The sequence below is a fragment of the Cupressus sempervirens genome, chromosome 9 (genome assembly GCF_028749045.1).
Source record: "Cupressus sempervirens isolate cs-2001-9-10 chromosome 9, ASM2874904v1, whole genome shotgun sequence".
Taxonomy (NCBI): domain Eukaryota; kingdom Viridiplantae; phylum Streptophyta; class Pinopsida; order Cupressales; family Cupressaceae; genus Cupressus; species Cupressus sempervirens.
This window is the reverse complement of record NC_143126.1, coordinates 762,302,155-762,328,676: the sequence shown is the minus strand read 5'-3', so window position 1 is coordinate 762,328,676 and position 26,522 is coordinate 762,302,155. Positions and strand designations below refer to the sequence as shown.

The 26,522-nt window shown below is 34.2% G+C and overlaps 1 pseudogene; it reads left to right on the top strand.

Moving 5' to 3' along the window:
• Nucleotides 1–110: 110 nt before the first annotated feature.
• Nucleotides 111–18,822, top strand: LOC149540907 (ribosome production factor 2 homolog; annotated as a pseudogene).
• Nucleotides 18,823–26,522: the final 7,700 nt, after the last annotated feature.

Here is a 26,522-nt window from a genome sequence, read left to right as displayed (position 1 = left end):
GAAAACAAAAAAATCCTCCATGCAAGGTAAAAGGGAGAAGTTTTTTATTTGCAAATCATAAAACAAGTTGCATGAATCAAGAAGCCATATGCATATAACAAGGAGCTCCCATGGTGATTGAAAGAGGTGCAAATGATGCCAAGTATGAAGAGGTTCATGTTAAGGCTGCAGGGGATATAAAGGTAGATGTTTTTATTCCATGTTTGTGATTGTATGAACACAGAAGCCCACGTCTTATAAAAATGCATTCAAAGCCCATGCCCAGGGCTGAGCACTCATAGGAAAGGTATCCCACACATGGGGAGGCCGCAACTTAATGGTCAAGCCCATGAAAAATGATAGTAGTTGAGATAAAAGCCAAAACTCAAGCATTAAGAAAGGTAAGTCACTGTGCAAAGAAAGAGTGGGCCTGGAACACCTGTGCCATGCTAGATGATTTACAAGAATCGATCTTATGATGCCTTTGCCCATGTTTTGGGAAAAAGTATAATGTTAATAAGAAAATTGTGTGTGAAAACCAAGAGTTCACAAAGGTGAGTTATCCCACACTCATTGTGGCTAGGACTTTTAGAGTCTTTAAATACAAATCATTGCTATTATATTGTGGATTAAAGAGAAAGGCCTTTTGAAAAGGTTGTGACTTGTGTAAGGGCCCCACTCATTCGACTAGGATAGTTAGAGACAAGTAAAGGTAAAATTTTAAACAAACATGCAAAACAAAATGGTGATGTTAGCAAGTTGTAGGTGACCGGGAAAATCAGGAAATTCAGCTATTCGCTACCTCGCTAGCCAAAAAATCCCAAATTTTTCAGCTAGCAACATAGTGAGTCACCGAAATACCATGAAAATCTAGCAGATAGTCATGGGTCCTATGTGGTAGTGATGTGGTAGTGTCAGTGAACCAAAAATTGACATGTGGTAGCTGGACAACGATGGGTCCCTATTGTGATGACATGACACGTAAAATGGAGATGGAAGGAGATTGCAACACATGTCCTAATCATGTGGATGTTGCTATCTCACTATAGGGAAGATGCATGATAATTATTTAGCAAGATAGAGATGCTAAGGTGGTGCGAAGAGGTGGTGATGATGTTGTTCTAGTTGTATAGAAAGTGAGCAAGTAAGAGATCAACACATGGCAAGTGGTCAAGGAAGGTTGACCCAGAATTCATGGGTAAGGAAAATGCAAGAATGACTTTAAATCAATTATTTGAAATACGTGTCCAAAGACATTCCCATACCCAATTTTTTAAAATCTGAAAGGATTTATGATAAAGTTTGAACTTTATAAATGGATAAATTTTTGAAAATTTCAAATGTTGTAGAAGCCATGAGACAGATGCTTGATCTTTAGAAGGGCATAACCTGGGCCTCTTTTTATCAAAAATGGGCTGTCCAATATACCACTGGAACTGGAAAGATCTAAATTTTCCAAATATGAAGTCAGATTGTGCACAGGTGCTCACCGATTTGAGCTATAAGCCAATTTGTGAATTTTGGGGCATTCTCAGTAAAACAGGCAAATTTCAACATTGATCATCAGAATTGGTTAAAAGATAGATATGAAGGTTTGATGAAATGTGAAAATGAAGAATATCAATTCTAAGATGTTTTCTTGGCTTTTGGAGGTTATTGTAACTGGTTTTTCACTTTTACCGTGATTTTATTTTAACACCAAAATCAGTTACATTCTTATATCATGAGATTTCTGAGATATCTTTGCCTTGTAGAGGCCAAATGATGGGATTTGATATGAAAATTAAGAGAGAGGGTAGAAAGAGGTTTTTTCATCTTCTTGGGAAGGAATTCTGAGTGGACACATGTGAGGCATAGATTAGATCGGGGAATTATTTCTCACCTATATCTTTCTTTCTTTCCTTCATTGTAGGGGTTGGTAGTTTGCTCTAGGTAATACTAGCAGGGTTCCAATGTTTTACTGTGAAACCATTTTTCTTCAGCATATTCTCTCTTGTATGAATAGCATTAGGAAGGTTAATATAGATAGTTCAGATCTATTAAGTATTTCCATGTTTTCATTTTCATGCATATGACTGTATTAATTTCAAGGAAATAAATGCAAAGAGTAATAGATGATTGAGTTTTAGCTTGAATCTTGTCTCCTTTATCAGTTAATTTTCAATGTTTTACAATCTTTGACATAGAGCTTAGGTTGTAGTTGTAGTCCCTTAAGGCTGTATGTTATTTCATTATTGCTTATAACCCAAGAGGTTATGTAAATGCTTCAGGGAATCAACAGGGTTGCAAGTTTACTGATGGGGATATCATGTAAGAATGGGATTTAAATTGAGCATTGATGTCTATTTACAAGTTAAATAGATAGATTAGATATCTATAGATACACATATGTCTCAGATATCCATATGTATTTTTGTGATATTCTTTAGGATCAGCTTGAAATCTTGCCACAATTCCAACTAAATTGGCTATATCTAGTTTGCTATGGGTTAGATACTGTAATCCTCCAATCATAGATTTGTACTTCTTTTGTTCAACAGTAGGCATCTCATCTTTGCTAGATAATTTATGACCAGTTACCATAGGAGTTCCAATAGGTTTAAAACTTTCTAAACCAAATATTTTTAGTAAATCTTTCAAATACTTGGTTTGAGAAATTAAGATACCTTCTTTGTTCTAAACAATCTACTATCCCAAGAAAAATTTCATTTCACCTATCATGCTCATTTCAAACTCATTCTTCATGTCTTCTGAGAATTTGTTACTGTCTTCATCATTTCCACCAAAAATGATGTCATCAACAAATACAATTATTATTAGCAAACTGTCTTCTATTTTCTTCAAGTACAAGTTACCATCTGTTGTTCCTTTAGTAAATCCAAGCTTTGCTAAGTATTTGTCCAACCTTGCATACCAAGTTCTTGGTGCTTATTTTAATCCATACAATGCTTTCTTTAGTCTACAAACCATGTCCTTTTCTTCTATTAAAGGAAAACCTTCTGGTTGCTCAATGTAAACTTTTTCTTCAAGTTCTCCATTTAAGAATGCTGACTTAACATCCATCTAATATACCTTAAAATTATTGTTTGCTACATATGCTAGGAACATTCTAACTGCTTCCATTCTTGCTACAAGTGCATATGTCTCATCATAATCAATTCCTTCTTGCTGAGAATAAACTTTGCATACAAGTCTTGTTTTCTTTCTTATCACTTCTCCTTGTTCGTTCATTTTATTTCTGAATACCCATTTAGTGCCAATCATATTTTTTTCCTTTGGTCTAGGAACCGATTCCCATGTGTCATTGTTGATTATCTACTAGAGTTCTTCCTTCATTTCTTTTATCCAATGATCATCTTTGATTTCTTAATCTATGCTTCTTGGTTCTACTTGAGATATCAGACATATTTCTTCATTAATTTTTCTCCTTGTGATTACCCCTTTTTCCTTACTACCTATTATCTAATCTACATGATGATTATTTATCAAGTTCCTATTTGGAGTACGAGTTTCTACTTCAATTCTTATCTCTGGTACTGTGTTCTATTCTTCTCTTACATTTTCAATTTGCACATTATTCTGCAAGTCATTGTTAGTCTTGAAAAGTAACTCATTACTTTTTTAATCCTTTGTAGAGTAATCATCTCCATTAGAGTTATAGTCCATTATCTTTTCTATGGTACCAAACTTTTCATCAACTTTAACATTTGTGCACTCTACTATAGTTTTTGTTCTGTAGTTGAAACATCTATAAGCTTTATTTTTCAATGAATAACCAAGAAATATACCTTCATTGCTACTTGGATCAAATTTACCAATATCATCATCTCTTCTGATGTAATATTTTCTTCCAAATATCCTAAAGTACTTGACTAATGATGAGTGACCAAACCATAATTCATAGGGAGTTTTTCCCATACCATTTCTAATCTACACTCTGTTTAGTGTGTATACTACTATATTGACTACTTCTCTCTAAAAGGTCTTTGTTACATCATTCTCAAATAACATAGCTCTTGCTACTTCAACAATTGATTTGTTTCTTCTTCCAGTAATCCCATTTTGCTCCGATGTATGGGGTGAGGATAGTTGTCTCCTGATGCCATGTTGTTCACAATATATATTGAATTCTTTAGAGGTGAATTCTCCTCCTCTTCGTGATCTTAAGCTTTTGATATTAAGTCCAGATTCATTCTCAACCTTGTTCTTAAATATCTTGAATTTCTCAAATGCTTTTGATTTTTCCTTGAGAAAGGCTATGCACATCATTCTATTGAAATCATCAACAAAAATCATAAAGTACCTTTCTCCATAGAATCCTTTTGTTCTTGCAGGACCACTTAGATCTGTATGTACTAGTTCTAGCTTTTGTGTAGTACAAAATTGCTTGCTAGGAAATGAGACTCTTTTCTGCTTGGGCAAAATACATTCCTTATAAATAGTGTTAGTGGGCTTAAAGATTTTTGTGCCAGTATCAAGTAGTTTTCCTTCCTTGTTCTTGATAATGCATGTATCATTACCAAATTGCAATTGATAGCCTTTGTCCATAAGTTTTCCAACACTCAACAATTTATGCTTAAGTCCATCAACAAAATAAACATCATAAGTATATGTTTTAGCATCAAGTGTTATAGATCCAATTCCTATAATATGATAGACTACATTATTCCCTACTTTGACAATTCCTTCATCATGGCTTCTAAATTTGACAAACTTTCTCATATCACTAGTCATGTGATGTGAACAACCACTATCAATGATCCGATCTTTCTTTTCTACTTGTGAAATTAGTGTACTTTCTTCTCTAATTTCTCTATCAAGATCATCCTCTATTATAGCTACAAATCCTAATTCATCTTCACTTTTTCTTTGATCAAATTCTTCTTCATCTTCTTCTTCATTAGCATATAAACAATTACTAGATCTTCTAGATTTGAATCTACCCTTAAACTTCCTTTCTATTTTAGGAGACTTAGATGCATAATGACCATATTCATTACAAGTCCAACATTTGAAGATATTCTTACCATCCTTTTCTCTTTCCACAAGAAGAGCCACTCCTTCTTGGGTCTTTTCTTCAATGGATTTGCTGCTGCTAGCAATGTCTCCTTGTGTTTTTGTGCTCCTTGCTAAACCAGGTTTGATGTTTAATGCACTGAATTTTGTCTCAAATTTTTCCAATTCACCAGACTATTTCAAATCAAATTATGCAGCTTCTAATCTACCAAGCAATTTCTCTTTGGTGAAATTAGTAGTGCAAGGTATCATCAATTGAATCATTTGTGCCACTAACTTGAAAGGTGGTGTCAAACTTTTAAAGATCTTCCATATCACTTCATCATCAGATTTCTTTCCATCAAGAGATGTGATTCTTGCAACAATCTTAGATATTCTTCCAACATAGCTTCTCATTGATTCATCTTCCATCATTCTAGCATCTTGAAATGTGCAATACAAATTTTTCAATCTAACTCTTTTTGCATGTGTATCACCTTCATAATTAGCTTCTAAAGTTTTCCAAATTTCATGAGATGTTTTAAGTAGTTTTACCTAACTATACTCACTTTTAGGTAATGCTGATAGTATTTCTTATCTTGCCCTTATGTTGCACATAAACACTTCTCTCTATTCTTCAGTGCAGGTTTCAAGATTGTCTTCTTCTACAATGTTTTTGGATGTCTTGGTTACAAGCCAATATCTTGGTCCCATGCACAAGAGATGAGTCTTCGTTTTATCATTTTAGTTGTCATATTTTGTGCCGTCAAATCTAGGATTTTCCTTTCTAAACATATTCGCCATGGATCTCCCAAAGTTATTAGACTTTCTTTCAAGGACCTAATGCTCTAATACTAATTGTTAGAAATAATAGTTCACCAATATAGCTGAGAGGCAAGGGGTGAATTAGATATGTATCAAACTTAAACAATTCTTACTTTATCAATAAATTAAACAACAATCATAAAGAAATGCACATACACACATATACCAAATATGTCAACTAGGGAAACCCTTGATCAGAGGGAAAACTCCAATGGGAATGATGGCCACAGAATAATGTACTAATCTGAATATTCCTTGTTAGAGGATAGACCCTGTTATGAGTCTATTATAATTCTTAGTACAAAGAGTCCCTATTAGGTGACTTTGAATCCCTATTAGGAGATTCCAACCCTGTTAGGAGTTGAAGAAGGTAGTTGAACCCATTGTCCAAATAGCTTCAGGATCAAATCAATGAACCCACTATCCAATTGGTCTCGATAATATTCCTTTCAGAATAGTAGATGTGGAACAATCTCTTTTCTCTTCCTCTATCTAGTACATCAGACTACTTTAACTTCAGATCATGCAAACAGATCTAGAACTCATTAGTAACCCATAAGGTCACTTACATACATTAGTAGATTACTCTATTCTTCTACTTCACAATTCACAAGTCTTCTCTACTTCTCGATCACAATGATGGTCTCTAGAACTTTGAAAACATCTTTCCTTTATACCATACTCAATTATTAATATTTTGAGTTGGCTTCATACACTTAACATTCATTTTAGTTAGCTTCATATGAAATATACATTTAATTAATGCTGTCGGCTCATAGTTGTTTCCTAACTTTCACACATGTGACTTTTGTACCTATGCACTTGCTAAATCATCAATTATTAGTGTACTCCCTCCATTTAACTGTAACACCCTTTATTCCAAGCACAATATGCTATATTGATCATACAACAAAAATTGTTTTCTCAATACTCTGTTTTCCTGCGGTTCTCAATAAATCATAAATATCTTTTGTACATTGTCAATTCAAGTTCTGTACACTTGACCACATGTTAGATACATGCCATAGTATATGATGTTAACTATGCATGGGTAGATACACAATGTGATGTCCTTAATACATAAATCTTAGTCTCCTGCTCTGTTAGTCTTACTATGTTGTCATCTATGACAAACAAAGTCATAACACTAATTTGCAATGTTTTCTCATAGCATTAGCATTCATGCTAACAAGAAGTCTCCCACTTGGTGGAAAGGGGTTTTTGATAATCACTATACAGTTCATAAAGCCCCCCTATTGGGGATTGTGGCTCCCCTTGAGACTCTTTGGTGGCAGACTCAACCGATGCTGATGTTTCCCCAATGGAGGTGACCTCTCCTATTCTCCCTCCTCTAAATTCTATGGTGGTGACCTCTCCTATTCTCCCTTTTATAGATTTTGTCATTGATGATGGGGCTTGTTTTGTGGCTTTGTCTCTAAATGATGTTGTTTCTGCTATGATCCAGATTCCCTCATAGGTTGTGGAGGATTTGGGGGTTGATTGTGGTGTTGTCAACTTTGCATGGTAGAAGGATGCTAGTTTGGTGGATGATGGATGGACAACTATAAAAAGTAAAAAGGTTAAGTCCTCCATTCCAACTTTTGATATGGCATTATGTTCTCAAAAGGTGGGACTAAAAGGTAAATCTTGAGTCCCTATCCTATTTTTGATCTCCTAACTTTATTGGCCTGTTGTCCATCGCAATTTTTTATAGTTAGGAGCTTAATGTATATTCTTTGCTAACCATGGGGATTTAGGTGCCTGGTCAAAACTTTTATTTTGTGGTTGAGTTGTAATGTGTTATCTATGTTGCTACAATGGTCATCTAGTTCTAGTTGGTGACCTATTTTACCTTTGGTCTATAGTTCAGTTTGTGTTGGGCTTCATTGAAATTTTTTAATTTTTAATAGGGTTTCAGGCACCCTTCAAAACCTATTTTCCTTAATCAAAAACTCTCTATTCCAATAGGTCCACATAAGTCTATAGGAACAATTTCTAAAACTTCTTTTGACTGATAGTTTTTTCTTTTGAAACCAGTCTTTCCCATCTTACCAATTCTTACATAAACCCATATCAAGCTTCTTCAAACTAGGAATACCTCTTACTCTTCTATGTTTTCTTATCTTAACCAAATTATCAAATTTTACATGACATATCCTTTTGTGCCATAACTAGCTTTCTTCTACTTGAGCAATAAAACATGAACAATCACTAAGATCAAGATAAAATAGATTGCCTTTTGTTTGCTTGCCAGATCTAATCAAATTTCCTTTTCCATCCAATAGTTTGGTCTATCCATTCATGAATTCTACCTTGAATCCAATGTTATTCAACTATGCCACACTGAATATATTATGCTTTAGTCCTTCAACTCAATAAGCATTGCCACATATAAGTTCTTTAGTTAATGAAATACATCCTTTTCCTTTTACATTACAAGGTTCATTGTTTCCAAATCTCACACTACCTCCATCATAATATTCCATGTGCTCAAATTTTGTTTTTTCTCTAGTCATATGATGTGAACATCCACTGATAGTAATCCATATATCATTTGTTCTAATATGAGAGATAAGTGCCATCTTATCTTCTTCATCATCAGATTCATCTTTTATAACAATATATACAATTTTATCTTCACTGTTATCAGAATCTTTAGGTATAAAACAAGATTTCTTACCTTTATCCTTATAGTTCTTGGAATCCTTCTTACTTTTGTACTTATTTCTTTTTTTTTCATCTTTGATCTCTTTATTTGGACACCTCATAGCAATGTGACCAATTTCTTCACAAGAAAAGTAGATCAGAGGAACTTTACCTTTATACTTTCCTCTTCTTTTGGTATACTTTCTTGCAAGTAGGACTTCAAAAACTTCAAGATCATTATCTGAAATTTCCTTTGATTCTTCTTATTCACTTATTGATTGACTGGACTTTGATTTCTAACCCTTTTCTTTGAGTGAGATTTTAGCTTTAAAAGAAGATTCAATAACCTTTGAACTAGGAACATAATTATTAAAGTTTCTAACTTGAAAGTTGTCAATCTTCCAACTAGAGCATCCAAAGATATTTTATTATTTGGATCACATCTCATCTCTTTAATAGTAGATACTCTAATTTCATAAATAGGAAGAATATTTCTAAGTACCTTTCTTACAACTATTTTATCTTCAATGTCTCCTCTAGATGCTTTGATTGCACTTACACTTGCTTTGATTCTTTCCACATATTTTACAATGTTCTCATCTTCTCTCATTTTCATCTGATCAAAATGACCTCTAAGAATTTCAGGCTTAGCTCTTCTTACATTGTCGTCTCCTCCATATATGTCTTTTAGTTGATCCACATCTAATGAGCTATCTTGCAGTCTTTGAATTCATCAAATTTAGCATAACTAAGAATAGATACAATATCAATCATCATGATGTTATGATTCTTCTTTTCAACAATATCTTCAACTGATAATGTTCTAGTGGGAGTCTTGTATTCAGTATCAAGATATTTGTATCTTGAGTCACTGATAGTAGCCAAATGCAACCTCATAAGTCATTTCCATGCTACAAAATTGTCTCTATTCAGCTTGGGAATATCTCTTCTGTATGACATCTTGATCTTTAGCTTAGGTTCCTAAAACCTTCTTTGCAAGCACCAAAAGCTTTGATACCAATTTTTGGAAATATAAGTGGAGTAACTAAGAGGGAAGGGGTGAATTGGTTACCACTAGAATAAATCCTAAATCCCTTAGATGTCAGTACAAAATACAATCTAAAAAGTGATGCTCGGTAAACACACGTGAAATGTTGTAACTTGGTAAGTACTGATTATACTCGTTAAATTCTTGGCATGAAAAATTTAGATGCTATCTATGATTACCATTACTTTAACTTAGTTGCAAACACATAAAAAAAAATAGCATGAACACATTTGACACTAGGATTTAACATGGACACCCAATTTGGGAAAAACCACCAATTGCAACTAGTTACTATTTTCACTCTTTTGAAGTGAGCCCTCTTAGGAGACAACCCTATTAAAGGTTAAAACACACACTGTTAGGTGTGACCCTGTTAAAGGATTTAATCACCCTATGAGGAGTGACCTTGTTAGAGGTCTTAAGAAAATTAAATAGAACTACCACCTTGTTAGAGGATTTACAAATAGCTATTTAGCCAACTCTGTTAAGAGATTTAGATCACTATTACAATGTTTAGAGAGTAAAAATGAGATGACCTGATTTGAATGCAACTAAATTGCTGATTATAGATCTCTATTCTTACTTGATCCTTCCTAATTGAATATAGCTTTTCTACCCCACAAGCATATTCTACTTATCCTTCAAATTTGCTTCCTCTCTTCATCTTCAATACATTCATAACATCTTCATACTTGCACACCTTTAAATTATCAACTTGACCTTGTACTTATATCTTCCATATTGTCAAGGTGGCTTAAATAAAACTTAGAATAATTAATATTCATCACCTCAGTTAGCTAGAACTAATAGATATATCAATTAAGCTTAATATGACAAAATAAGAAAATCTTTTGTTAGCTGACCCAGCTCAGTAGAAACTAACTTAGAAGAATTTTCCTGTGTTAACCAACAGAAGCTCAGTTAACACTACAAACTCATGAAGATCCTTTGGCAACTGAGTGAGCTTGGTTAGCACTAGTTCCATCCAACTTTATTAACCAAGTGAGCTCAGTTAACACTCATCTTCTGTAGATTTTCCTTTGATGCCCAAGTGAACTCGGTAGACACTACCTTCTGAACTAGGCAATCATAGGAATGCTTAGTAGACATAGAAAACTGTCTTCACTGCCTGAGTGAGCTACGCATATACTAACTAATAATGATATGACATTTGTGTAACATTAAAGACAATACAAAATTAATCAATTGTATCCAAAAATGCATGTGGCCCATGATGATAAATTGTCATTCTAAGTCATTCTATGAAGTTTCATTTTGAGCATTGTTCAAATCAACATTTTTTCGTAAGTGTCAAACAGTGACATGAGGCCTAGTTTGAAATTGAATATCTTACACCTAGTTAAGAATTAGGACTCAATTCTTTGGGAATTTTTAGTATGTATATCATGTAACCTATGTTTTATTTTTCAAGTCATTTTGATATGTTTTGTCTAGGTTTTGAATCCCTCAAACTTGATTCTTTACTATTGTCATGCTGATGCATATTGCTCAAAATTCTAGGAAGCCCTGCTTCATAAGTTATAACTTTGACCCAAATGGCCAAAATGAGAAAATTTCTTTTTCATTCTATTCTAGGTGTCAGACTCTTTCTATGTTTTAGATTTGAGCCTATGAAATTTTTTTTTGACTAGTTTTCAAACACGGTTCCAAATGCAATTTATAAAGTTCTACTAGTGTCTAAAGTGCAAATTGATCAGAAGACCTATTTGGGGTGTCATAACTCTAAATCTGTGATAGGTGAGATCAAATGGATTATACCACTATGCTCTACTCTAAGAAAGTGTGCCAATTTTTAAGTCTTTGCAAATTTCTCTACACACTTTCCCAGGTCTATTCTATTTGAGCAAGTCAATTTTCTACCAATGTCCCCAATCCTGCAATTCTGAGTACCGCACTTTGACTACTTGAAAAATTCACCTATTTATTTGTCATGAACCCAAATCATAGGTTTATTCTCTCCTCATGACAATGAACTAATGTCCCAATTTTTGCACCAAAAGTGTTTGTTTGACCTATTTTCAAAGCCAAAACTAAACATAATTTACTATTTTCTGACATGTTTTTTTTGTAGGTGATTTCAAGTGAGTGAATTTGATGGTCAATATCTGTTGACCCAAATATTGTAATAGACAAAATTTGATAGGGTGCAAGAATGTATAACAAAGAATCAATATGTCTTTTTTCAGAGCTTAGTCAGGTGTTTCAGTAAGTTCTTTAAGCCAGTTCAAAGGCCTTCCTGGAAAAAAGTTACAGTTTAAAGAAAGAGGTAAAATGAGTTTCAAATGATGAAGTAATGATTAAATTGGGATCAAATCAATATCACATGATTAATAGATCAATTTGAAGTTTTAGTCATTTGAAAACATTTTTTTTAGTTGGACCCACTTTGGGGCTCGATTAAATTCATCAAATCACTAAAGGGGATGAATTATTCTTGGTTAAAAGGATAGCACCCAATATGCACTTATCATCATCATTGGTTATCAATTCAATATAGATGATATGTGATGCAATAGGTCACATTTTAACTTCTTCATATCTCATATGTACAAAGGCATCTTAGTTGTTTCAGGAGTTTCGTAAAACTTGTTATATATTTTCTCATTCACTATTTTAGAGACCTGGAAGGATATTGAAGGTTGTAAAACCTAAGACAAATCATGCAAGGAGGATTCTTGAAAACCATACTCCAAAGCTGGTTGAAAATGCCAAGAGAATGCTAATCTTGCATGGCATAAAGACTTGCAATGTATTGAATTCAGTCTTGACTGACATATTTCATCTCAAGACGGTTGGTGGAAATGCCATCAAATATACTAAAAATAATGGAGATATTTGACCATTTGAGAGTGGGGATGAAACTATGATGTAGGAGCATCTTGGGTTGCACTGCTATCTTGCATATTTTTGCCGAGTATTTAGTGGAGGTCGAGCTTCCTAGTTATTGCCAAGTATCCTTCACTGCTAAATGTTCTTTGGTTGCTGAGTGTCCTTTGCTGCCAAGTGTTATTTGATTATTGAGTCATCCTTTGGATTTTGAGTTCATGTGGTTGTTGAGTTTTGTTAGATGTCAAGTGTTAATATTTCATGAAGTCTTCATTTTCTAAGTTTTCTATGTGTGGTTACCTATTGAGGTAAACCTTTGAATTAAATTTGTGTTAGATGTCTATTGTGAGTTGACTTGTGGCTTGTCCTAGAATCTATTATGAGAGTTTATTTGGTTGTATTCATAATAGGCCAACTTGTGGCCATGCATGTATTTAAGAGACCTTGGTTTGAGTCTTAGAAGGGGTATCTTAGAGAGAGAGGAAGGAAAATACAAAGTTGGATCATTGAAGATTGTAATTGAATTGATATATGTGGTCCTAACCCAGAAGGCCTTACAACTAGGCATGTAACTAATCTTTGGATGAATATATGAATGAATTATTTTACATCCTCTATCTCCTAAGTTATATATATATATATATATATATATATATATAGTTTCCATTGTGTGACTCTATGCAAGAACAGTTTGTAGCAAAGGACACTTGGCAACAACAAAAACTTGGCAATAAATAGGAAGCTTGACCTCCACTAAACACTTGAAAAGAACATTGAGGCAGATTGTAGCCAGATTAGATGTTGTAGAGACTCCCTAGAGGAGAGGAGCACATCTTGATGTTGTGAGTGATGATGAAGCAGTAGCACCAAACCCTAAGATAGAACCTGAAGAAGATCAATATTAGGAAAGGTAGTTGAGGTTATTGTCTAGGGGAAATTCAAAGTGTACTAGAGAAGTTTTTCTTTATGATGGAAAATTGGAAACTAATGTTGTGTTAGATTGGGTCTTTGAAATGGAGTTATTTGACTGTGAAAACACTTCTGATAAGAGGAAGGTGAAGATTGCAGTTACTAGGTTGAAAGGACATGCCTCACTATGGTGGAAGCATTTTAAAATTGATAGACAAGGGAGAGGAAAGGAGAAGCTCAAAACTTGGGTGAAAATGGTGAACAAGGTAAAGAACAAATTCCTTCCTACTGATTACTAAGTTAGCTTGTTGAGAAAGATGCAAAATTTGAGACAAGGAGATATGATTGTAAAGGAGTATATCAAGAAATTCTATAGTTTGGACATCAGATATGGATATGTAGATGATAATTTTGAGAAAATTGTAAGGTATATAAATGGATTGAGATCTGAATTCAAGATGAGAGTAACTTTGTGAAATTTGAAAGTGTGGAAGAAGCATACCAATATGCCTTGAAAGATGAAGAGATATTGGCAAAGAAGCATGAACAAATACAAAGAGGTAGAGGTAGATCTTATGGAGAAGGTGGCAGATCTGACAATTCTATGCTAGATAAGGGAAAATTTGAATGGAAGAATGATGAAAAAGGAAAGACCAACTAGAAAGGTGGTGAGTCTTACCAAGGAGGTACTGGTTCTTACCAAGGAAGAGGTAATTCTTATTCTAGAGGTGGTTTTTGTGGTAATTGTTTTAGATGTGATAAAGAAGAGCATAGATCCTTTGAATATAGATCCTATGAAAGTGGGCAAGGTAACAATAATGTTGTGAATCAAGGAGACATTGGGGATTTACCAAGTGGACATGAGGCTAGAGAAAATTTGATGGTGAGAAGAGCCTTATGTAATAATGGAAGTGATGAGGAACCTATCCTAAGTAGAAGTGTTTTCAAAACTAGATGTAAGATGGCCAAAAAATGTTGCAAGGTGATCATTGATAGTGGAAGTTCTACAAATTTGGCATTAGAAGGGCTAGTTACAAAGTTGCAATTATAGAGGTTGAAGTATCCTAAACCCTATTATGTTTCATGGATCAAGGATGAGCATAATACATTGGTAAGTGAGCAATGTATTATGTTGTTCAAGATTGAACATTATTTTGATGAAGTTTTGTGGGATATTATTCCTATGGATTATTGTCATTATTTTTGGGTAGACCTTGGAAATATGATAGATATTATATACATGATGAGATTGAATCAATATACCCTTTGGGTGAATGAGAAAAATTAAATAATGTTTCCTTTGATTGAAAGTCTAGATGAAGTTAATTGTACTACTGTGAGAATTTGCATAGTTAATGGGAAACAATTTGAAAAGGAAATGAAAAAGAATAATGTCTACTTTACTATAATTCCAAGAAGACCAAGTTGTTTCAATAGAAACTAAGTGTCAAAAAATAGTATTAATCAAGTACGAGTCAATGGTGACCAAGTAACAATAGAAACTAGTAGTATTGATTGAGTTCCAGTAGAAAATGAAAATTTGTTGAATAAGTATAAAGATATTGTTGCAGAGGATATACCTGATGGTTTACCACTAGTAAGGAGTATATGTCATTTTATGTATTTGATTCCTAGATCTAGTTTTCCAAATAAAGAACCATATATATTAACACCTACAAAGAATGAAGAACTTAACAAAAAAGTACACGAGTTGTTGCATAAAGGTTTGATCAGAGAAAGTTTGAGTCCATGTGTTGTACCTACCATATTAGCACCTAAAAATAACAGAGAATGGAGAATGTGTACTAATTCTAGAGTTATGAATAAGATCATAGTGAAATATAGGTTTCCTATGTCGAGGATGGATGACATAATGGATTGTTTGAGTGGAGAAAAGTATTTTACCAAGATTGATTTGAAGAGTGGAAATCATCAGATTAGAATCAAAGAAGGTAATGAATGGAATATTTCTTTTAAGAAAAAAGATAGTTTGTATGAATGGTTGGTTATTCCTTTTGGTTTGACTAATGCATCTAGTACTTTCATGAGGTTAATAAATGAAGTTTTGAAGATATTCTTGGGTAAGTTTGTGATTGTTTATTTGGATGATATTTTGATATTCAGTAAGACTAAGGAAGAACATATTGAGCTTGATAGAAAAGTATTGTAGAGATTGAAAGAAGAGAAGTTGATGATTAATCTTAAAAATTGTTCTTTTATGAAAGAAGAGATTGTGTGTTTAGGATTTTTAATTTAAGCTAATGGTTTGAAGATGGATCCTAAGAAGGTAAAAGTAATTTTGGAATGCCTACACCTAAGAATGTGGGTGAGGTAAGATCATTTTATAGTTTGCCTAGTTTTTATAAAAAGTTTATAAGGAATTTTAGTTCTATTTGTAATGCTATGACTCAGACAATAAGAGGAGATAAAAAGGAATTCAAGTGGACACATGGAGGTAATAAGAGTTTTGAGACTTTGAAACAAAAGGTTGATGAGTTTCCTGTATTGGCTTTGCATAATTTCAATAAGGTATTTCAAGTTGAATGTGATGCAAGTGGTAGTGCAATAGGAGTTGTATTAACTCAAAAAGGTAAACCTACTACTTTCTTTAGTGAGAAGTTGAATGATACTAAAAAGAAATATTCCATGTATGATCAAGAATTTTATGCTATTTTTCAAGCCTTGAAGAAGTGGAGACATTATTTGATTCCTATGGAGTTTGTATTATATACTGATCATAAAGCTTTACAATACTTGGGAAGCCAACATAAATTGAATCAAAGACATATGAAATGGGTTGCATACTTGTAGAGTTTCACATTTGTTATCAAGCATAAGAGTGGAGTTACTAATAGAGTTGTTGATGCATCAAGCAGAAGATGTTCTTTATTAACTAAGATGAAGGTTTAAGTTCTTGGTTTTGATGAAATGAAAGAGTTGTATGATACTAATCCTAGTTTTTTCAAGACATGGTGAGAGTGTATAGCACCAAATCTAATAGATCACATAAGTATGATGAATATTTCATTCAAGAAGGTATCTTGTTCAAAGAAATTCAATTGTGTATCCCTAGAAGTTCCATGAGAGTTAATTTGGTTAAGAAAAATCATAGTGGGGGATATGCTGGACATTTTGGAATTGATATGACATTGAGTTTGCTAAAGGATAAGTATTACTGGCCACAAATGTATAAGGATGTTCATAAATTTGTAAGGAGTTGTGGAGTTTTTCAAGTTGCAAAAGGAGTAAGTTAGAATACCAGTTTGTATACACCTATTTTTATTCCTAAGAAACCTTAGAGTGACATCAAGATGGATTTTGTTCTTGGATTTTGTAAGATAGTGAAGGGGTGAGATTCTATATTTTTTTTTGTGGATAGATTATCTAAGATGGCTCATTTCAAACCATGTAAGAAGATGTTAGATTTTGAGCATGTTAATGAAATTTTCTTTAAAGAGATTCCGAGATTGCATGGATTACCAAGAAGTATTACTTCTAACGAATAGTAATTTTTTTTGGTTATTTTTGGAAGACATTATGGAATAAGATGGGTACTAATTTGAAATTTAGTTATATATTCCATACACAGACAAATGGATAGGAAGAGGTTTTGAATAGAAGCTTGGGTAATTTGTTGAGATGTTTAGTTGGAGATAAGCCAAGTAATTGGGAGATGCTATTAGCACAAGTTGAGTTTGCATATAATAATTCTATGAATAGGAGTATAGGGAAGACACATTTTGAGATTGTTATAGGAATGCTACCTAGAGGTATATTAGATTTGAGGAAGTTTTTGGTGAAGAAAAGAGAAGTGTTGTAGTGGAAGAATTTGATGATTTTATGGATTCTTTGCATAAGGAAGTGAAGTTGAGGTTGGAACAAAGAAGTCAAAAGTATAAGGAGAATGTTGATAAGTCTAGAAGAAATCAAGTTTTTGGAGTTGGTGATGAGGTGATAGTTCATTTGAAGAAATGAAGATTTCTTGTTGGAACATATAGTAAGTTGAAGATGAAAAATTTTGGACCTTGTAAGATTCTAAAAAAGTTTGATAGTGGTAATGCTTATGAAGTTGATTTACCTAATAACATGGATATATCTCTTATTACCCATTTTATTTATTTATACAAATATCATGAGTAAGAAGATGAAGTGGAGGTATTAGATGACTATCCTAAGAAGAAGATTGAAGAAGTTGAATGGATACTAGAGCAAAGAGTTGGTAAGATGATATTTGGTAAAAAGAAAAAATAGACCTAGTGAAGATGATACATGGATTTGTCAATTTGAGTTGGATTTAGCTTGAGTTGTGAAATCTTAATGATTCAGGAGAATCATTTCTTTCTACCTTGGTTGTCTAATGCAGGAACATCCTAGGTTGCACTTCTATCCTACATGTTTTCAATTTTCTTAGTTTCTACTGAGTTGCAATGTCTTGCATTGATGAGTTCTTAATTTTTGCTAAGCTTCTCATGGAGGTCAAGCTTCCTAGTTGTTATCAATTTTGTTGTTATTTTTGAGTGTCATTTGTTGTAGAGTGTTCTTTGGTTGCAAATTAGTCTTCGCAACCAAGTGTTCTTTGGTTGCTAAGTTTCCTTTTTTGCTGACTGTACTTTAGTTGCTGAGTCATCCTTAGGATGTCGAGTTCATGTGGTTGGTGAATTTGTTTAGATGCCAATTGTCAATATTTTTTGGAGTCTTCATTTGCCAAGTTATTTGTGTGGTTTCTTGTTGAAACTAACCTTTGAATATAATTTGTTAGATGTCAACTATGAGTTGACTTGTGGCTTGTCCTAGCATTTAATATGAGATTTTATTTGGTTGTATTTACACTAGGCTGACTTGTGGCCATGTGTGTATTTAAGAGACCTTGGTTTGAGTCTTGGAAGAGGTAGCTTAGAGAGAGAGTGGAAGAAAAATGTGAAGTAGGATAATCAAAGATTACAATTGAATTGATATATGTGGTTGTAACCTAGAAGGCCTTACACCTGGGCATGTAATTGATCTTTGGATAAATATATGAATGAAGTTTTTTACTTCCTCTATATCCCAAGTTATTTATATTTTGTATTAGTTTTTGCTATGTGACTATGCTTAGCTAGGTGAATAGATAGGCATGCCTTTGGCCCTGGTTGTTCTCTTCTCATCCCTACATCAAACTACCTTGGAATTTCTTTCCCAAAACACTAATTGCATTTTGTTCATTTTTGGCTCACATTAAAAGAAGTGGCCTAACAATCTCATTTTGGGAAGAATGAATGAGCATCATGTATATGATCTAATTGAGGTTGGCATAGAAAATTTTAGTTCAATGGAATCATTTGGCTATTGAAAGAAAATAGCCCCACGAGTAGGCTCAAAACCTTTATTTTCCTTTATTGGGAAGGTTTTGAGACCAAGGAGCACTTGAAACATTTGAAAGAGGTTCTACTGGAGACGTTCAGAGGGGAGGTTGTTGAAAAAATAAATTTTAAAAGGTTAGATGTCATATGTATCTACACAACATTAGGTCATAATATAGTTCTTTTCATGCATTGTGTGAATTTTTTTAAAAGTCTAGGATCAAAGATGAGTAGACATTCATTTGACCTTGATTAGGAATTGTATTAAAAAAAAAATTATATGGAAAAGATGAGTTATACATTGGAAAGAAGAGGAGACACCTCCTTCTATTTGGAAGATTACTATTGGCATAAAACACAAGAGATAAAATGGAAATGAGACATCAGACAAAAACTATGCATGATATAACTAACCTCTTGTTGCTGAAATAGTGTGTTGCTCCATTGTTCACAAATTCTTACCGAAATAAGGATGTGGTGTATGTGGAGAGTTGTTTTTTGCACATTTTTTTTGGCAATGTGAGTAGAGTTTTCTTAGCTAAAAGTTAAAGGTTTGGGTATGAGGAGGGCTTCATTGACATGCATCATCAATTGAGTAGATGTTGTGATCATGCCCTATTTTTTTTTTTTGATACTCAAAACTAAAGTTCCTTTCTTGAATAGATGGAGGTAAAGGGAAGGTTTCTTCTCTAATTGTGTAAACACTCCTCTATAAAGGGCATGCAATGATTTTAGGGGCCATCTCTTGATAGAAAAGTAGCTCAAGGGCTAAGAAAATGATAAGATAGAAGAGTCAGGTAAGCTATTGAGGAGAATGTATTTTGAGTTTGATGTAGGAGCATCTAGTGGTGTAAGGGAAATCCCGTATCACCCCAAAAATGCTTAGTGTTAGTTTCTATTTAATGTGTTTTTATTTTTGGATACACATTTGTGTAAAATAGAGATTCCAACTCTCATAGTTCCACTATTGGTTTTCTGAGTTAGTGTTTTTGAGCACCTTGGGATATGTGCTAGTGTAGAAAATAGGTTATTTTATAATTGATCCATAATTATGATGTGTTAGAGTGTGTAAGTTGGAGATGATTATAATTGTAATTTAAAGCACTCTAGAAAGAGAATCAGGTCAAAAGGCTTTACAGTTTAAAAGTTATTGCAGTTTTAAGTTGCCCAAAGACCCCCTAAGACTGCTTCAAAGTTAGATTTGAAGTAGTAAATGGTCTCATATGGGCCCAAAAACTAGGGGATGAGAATAGCTCTCCATAGGGGTATAGAGCACTTGGAGAGCTTTTCAAAAATGTAAACAGTTCATCAATCAAAGTCCTAGATCAAAACTTATGCCTCCTAGAAGTTGGAATACCATTTTTGGATTCTTCTAATTTGACACCAAATTCTAATGTGTTTTCGAGAACCTTTTGTTTTTTCAATGGATGAAAAATGGCATATTCTAAAATGTATTCTTCACCCTAAATCTTATTCAGGTTACTTAAGGTCATTTCAGGCATTGTAAACACAGTTTTAGTAGAGTTTGAGAGAAGATACTGTGAGGAGTGTTTTTCTCCAGAATCAAACAACATTATAAACCCCTAGGACATGTTATTGAGTCTATTTTTATTGTACTAAATGTAATATCATATCACTTTTGATAATAATATTCCCTTTTTCATGTTGTGTTCATTTTGTCTTGGGTTTTTCCCTCATCAAGTGGTATCAAAGTAGGTTTTCTTGAGTGTGTAGACAGAGCGCCAACTATGAGGCAGTTTACACTAGGACTATGTGGTTGTGGATTTTGATATAGCAAGAAGATACCTCCATGAATGGAGCATGGTGGAAGGGCTAGAGTTGTTCCCCTTGAGGTTAGAACCCTCTAGAGAAAAGTTCAGGCATTGCAAGAGGAGATCCATGGAGGGATGAATATTCCATAGGAAACAAAAATGAGGAGGAAAATGAAGAAGAAGAAAATATTGTCCAAGAAGGGGAAGGAGATAGAGAAGTCATAACCAAGTAGAGAAGAAGCATTTTAGGTCCATTTCCAATCTGGGAAGAAGACCTAAAATTTATGTTGGCATTTTTTCGAGAAATCTAAACCCAGATGAGTTGATCAATTGGATCAATGAGCTAGAGGAATATTTTGAGTGTGAGGATATCGAGGACCCTGATAGGGTTAAGTTTGTGAAGGCCATGCCAAAATCTAGTGGCAAGAGATTTAGTTGGAAAGAAATAGAAGAGGAAAGGAGAAAATCACAAGATGGGATCACATGGTGGACAAACTAAAGAAGTAGTTCATTCTTGTTGACTATGAACTTGATTTGTTCAAGAAGATGCAAGGTTTAAAGCAAGTAGGAAAATCTATCTAGGAATACATAGAGGAATTTTACCAAGTCCTTATTAGGGTGGGGCATGTAGAAGAAAACAAGGAGAAGGTTGATAGTTACCTTAATGGGTTAAGGCCTAGCATTCAAAAGGAGTTAAGTCTGGTTAGAATGACTAGCATCGAAGAGGCATACTAGTTTGCCTTATGAGTTGAGGAGAATTTTAAAAAAAAGTTTGATGGAAGGAAAAGAGGGCATAGTAAGGAGGAAGGGGTAGTGGTAGGTTATTCTGAGGCCAAAACAAGAACTAAAAGAAAAATGAAGATGTGGGTACTAGCTGAAACCAGAGGAACGAGGGCTTCAACCACTTTGGTGATCAAAACTTTGGAGATCAGAGAGGAAGAAGTAGAGGATGTTGACAAGGTTTAGGAAGAGGATGCTTTTGTGGTACCTATTTTCATTGCAATGAAGTAGGTCATCGTATCTATCAATGCCCTCACTACCAAGAAAGGACAAATAGGAGAGATGATGGTCAAGAAAGGGTTGCTCATGTGGATGATGATGCATAGTCATTGTATTCAGAGGATGCAAAAAGAGGAGAGGTTCTAGTTAATGAAAGGGCCTTGCTGAGTGGTGAGACTAAATCTAGACTAATAAGGAGTTTTTTTCATACTAGGTGCAAGTGTGATGGTGGAAGCACTAACAAATTGGTATTAGAGGAAATGGTCTTAAAGCTAAAGCTCAAGAGAGAGAAACACCCCATCCCTATCAAATTGCTTGGGTGCGAGATGATCATAAGGTCCTAGTTAGTGAGTAATGTTTGCTAAAGTTTAAGATTGGGAGTTACCATGATGAGGCTCTCTATGACATCATCCCAATGGATGTGTTCCATTTATTGTTGAGAAGGTTGTGGCAGTCTGATAGGCATGCTATACATGATGGTCATGCAAATACATACTCTCTAACAAAGGCTAGAGTTCACCACAAATTGAAGCCCTTAATAAAGCTGGGTGAAAAGGTATTAGTAGTGCTAGGGTATGTCTTGTTGATGGAAGAAAATTTCTAGATAGCATAAAACATCAGCACATGTGTTATGCTTTAATTCCAAGAAAGAATAAGGAAGGTAGTAGTAAAGTTCACTTGAAGTTTTAGGTCTATTAAGTTAGTATGGATATGTCATCTATGATAATGTTCCAAAAAGGTTTTTTCCAATAAGGCAAATTAGTCATCAAATAGATCTAGTCCTTGGTGCTAGCTTTCCTAACAAGGCTACTCATAGGATGAATCCTACTAAGACTGAGGAGCTAAATAGACAACTTTAGGAGCTATTGAGGAAAGGTTTAATTCAAGAGAGTCTAAGTCAATGTGTAGTACCTGCATTGTTGGCACCAAAGAAGGATGGAGAGTGGAGAATGTGTATAGATTCTAAGGATATAAATAAAATAACCATCAAGTACTAGTTTCCTTTCCAAGGATAGATGATCTTATGGATTGCTTGAGTGGAGCTCAGTACTTCACAAAGATAGATATCAAGAGTTCCTATCACCATATATAGATACGAGAGGGAGATGAGTGGAAGATTGCATTAAAGACCAATAAGTGTCTATATGAGTAGTATTGATGAATGCACCAAGCACCTTCATGCAACTTATGAATGAGGTACTAAAGAAAATTTTGGGAAAATTTATTATTGTTTATTTAAATGATATTTTGATTTTTAGTAAGTCTTTAGATAGACATTTATTGCACATTTGTAGTGTCCCTAAAAGGTTGAGGGAAGAGAAAGTGTTGATTAATTTGAAGAAGTGTAGCTTTGTCAAAAGGGAGTTAGTCTATTTAGGGTTTGTTGTATCAACTGAAGTTCTCAAAATGGACCCAAAGAAGGTAAAGGTCATCTTGGAATGGCCTACACCAAGGTCTACCACTGAGGTGAGGTCATTCCATGGTCTAGCTAGTTTTTATAGGAAGTTCATTAGAAATTTCAGTAATATATGTGCAACCCTAACTGAAACAATGAAGGGGGATAGAAAAGAGTTCAAGTGGACTAAGGAGTTTTGAATTTCCAAAGAGGAAGGTGACAAAGCAACCTGTGTTGGCACTTCTAATTTCAACAAAGTGCTCTAGGTGGATTACAATGCTAGTGGTAGTGCTATTGGGGTTTTGTTGAGCCAATAAACTAAACCTATTGCCTATTTTAGTGAAAAATTGAATGATTCAATGAAGTATTATGTTTATGATCAGGAGTTCTATGCAATAATTCAGGCCTTAAAAAAATGGAGGTATTATTTGCTACAAAAATAATTTGTCTTGTATACCGATCATTAGGCATTGTAGTATCTAAATAGCCAAGGTAAATTAAATCAAAGATATTTGAACTGGGTAGAGTTCATGCAAAGTTATACATTTATATTGAAACATAGAAGTAGCAGGTCTTATAGGGTTGCAGATGCATGAAGTTGGAGATAGTCATTGCTGATAGAAATGTTGGTTGAAGTGGTTGGGTTTGATGAACTCAAGAATCTATACCTTGAGGACCTTGACTTTGCAGAGGCTTGGAAGGCTTGTAAAGAACCTGTTACTCTAGATAGGACTAGGTGGCTAGATTACATTATTTAGGATAGTATTCTATTCAAGGGCAGTCAATAGTGTATTCCAAGGAGTTCCTTGAAGGAGAACTTGATCGAGGAGAAACATAGTGGAGGGATGGGAGGACACTTTGGTCAAGATAAGACCATTGCCATTATTAGTGAATATTATTTTGGGCCTCAATTGTCATAGGATGTGAAGAATTTTGTACATAGTTTTCAAGTATGTCAAACAACTAAGTGATTTAGTCAAAATACTAGACTCTATCAGCCATTGTCTGTTCCATCGAAGCCTTGGGAGGACATAAGTATGGATTTTTTCTTGGATTGCCAAGGACACAAAGGGTAATGACTCAATATTTTTGGTAGTTGATAGGTTCCCCAAAATTCCACATTTCATTCCATGCCACAAGACTCATGATGTAGTTCTTATTGCAAATTTATTTTTCAAAGGGGTGGTGAGGCTACGTGGTCTCCTGAAAAGGATTCTTTCCAACAGAGCTACTAAATTTGTTCATTATTTTTGGAGGACTTTGTGGAAGAATTTGAGCATAGAATTGAAGTTCAATTCTTCACATTGTTAGGATTAATCTTAGACATAAATAACAACTGCATGCAAATATAACCAATACACGAAAATAGTAGATCGCATTAAAGAGAACAAAAGACACCAAGGTTTGGCGTGGTTCACCCAATACCTAGGCTACATCAACCATCAAAAAGTCTAATATTATTATGATTTAGTGATTACAACTTGATTATAATCCATAATCTCTTACAACTCAATACTATCATAAGAAGCTACAATATCACAATTCATAATAAAATCCCTAACCCTAAGCATTTTTATACAAGCTTTTTTCGCTTACAAAATTAGGGCTAGAATAATAGAAAAATAGTAGCTGACACCTTTTATAATGTCTAATGATGTCCAATTCAAGATTTCTAATTAAATAGGAGTGAATTAGAAGTGTTTTCCTTCTTCTTACTTATTATGCATGCAATTAAACATTAAACAATCATGAAAAGTAAACATGCATCACACCATAACACAAAGAGTTTTGATAACCCAGAAACCCTCCAAGAATAAGAAGGTAAGACTGGGGTGGGGATGATACCCACTGAATAATTGTACAATTGATTTCAACTAGTTCTGATGGTCTGCCCTATTAAAGGCTACATCACACTGTTAAATGTGACCCTGTTAAAGGATTTCTACACCCTGTTAGGAGTGTGCCTTGTTAGAGGACTTAAGAACATTCAAATTGGAATGTCACCGTGTTAAAGGATTTACATAGAGCTATTAGGGTCACCTAAGTCCATGGGATTTACAGTCACCTTCTCAAAAGAATCTTTCATCCCTCTCTAAGGATCTCATATCCTCCTCCTAAGGATCTCTTATCCTTCTCCTAAGGATCTCTTCATCCTTCTCCTAAGGCTTATCCTTTTCCTAGGGATCTCTTTATCCTTTTCCTAAGGCTTATCCACCTAGCTGTTAAGCTAACCTAGTAATGTAGGATTTCAATATCTAATACAATGGTAAGAAAGTATTAGAAGGGTTCTGACCTGATACAGATTGCAACCCTAATTGTGCAAATTTTAGATCACTCTTCAGTTCTTTTCTTTGCTTGGCTTTCCTCCCTTGTAGTGCTGACAACTTGTTCACCCTTCAAGATCTGTCTCCTTGAGCTCTTCCACTTGTTATGCCAATGCATTCTATGGTCACTTGATCAACTTAGAGTCTTGATGCTCTGTTCTTACTCCTCTTGGCTTCTTCTCACGACCATACTTTATGACCAACTCCCTCTCATGCATGCACATTTGATCTCTGACTTGTAACTCCTTATAAAGAAGTTATGTTCTTCATTTCTTGCTCAAATCTTAATTTGATCTTGAGAAAATGGTATTGTTTTCCCTCCAAATTGTTTCTTCTAGACTTCATGATAAGTCAATTAGCATTCACCTTGAATTGGTTTGCATGGTTTACCTAAAATTTTGTGACAACTACTCATCATCCTTATCATCCAACTAATTCACAAAATTTGATGTAACAAACTTATCACTGCTAATCTGGTGAATCTTTGACTTAACAAATAATGCAGCAATTCAACATCATTGATTTACTGATGCTCGGCTCCTTCTGTGTTACTCAACTTCTATTGTTATTTTATTGGCACTCAGCACCTATAGTATTTTTTCTTTTCTCATCACTTGAAGAATCAACACTTGAATATCACTCGGCTCTTGTATCTTGCTTGGCACCTGAAGTCACTCAGCACTTGATCTTCACTTGGTACCTAAAGGCTACTCGGCACCTAAAGATCACTTGGCACACACTAGAGTTGAACTTGATTGGCTTCAACTAAGAATTTTATCAGTTCTATCTTAGCTTGCTCGACTCTCTCTAATGAACTTAGTTAGGCTTTACAAATGACTTAGTTAAACCTTACATCTTTGATATGTCTTAGTGTGTCCAACCTCTTAGAGGATGTCTTCAATACACTATTTCATCAATGGCTTAGCTGATCCTTATACTTCATTACAACATCATGACTTCAACCTTTCTCTAGGTACTCTAGTTACATCTTATTGATTGCCACCCCATTGTCAACTAGCCAATTGATAGTATTTGAATCACTTAAGCAGTTTTGATTCCTGCAAGTAGCAAGTTTGACATGAATGAAAAAACAATGATTGAAAACATTCTTTACCAATTCCATTATTCTTCATTCATGATCTTTTCAATCATTTCCAACAATCTCCCTCTTTGGTATTGATGGCAAACCAAACTGATCAATTGATCAACTTAGTTACCACCAAAATTTTATATGTTATTTACTTGTTATATAACTCCTTTTGCTGATACAAACTAAATCCTTTGTTCTGCTTCTCCCTCTAGACTGTTGCATCCTTACTACTAATCTCATAAATCTCCATATCTAATCCTTTCATTGATCAATTTCTCATAAATCTCCCTCTTTGGCATAAATGCCAAAGATGTAGCATCTTCAACATGCTAAATATAAGCTTTGCATCTTCA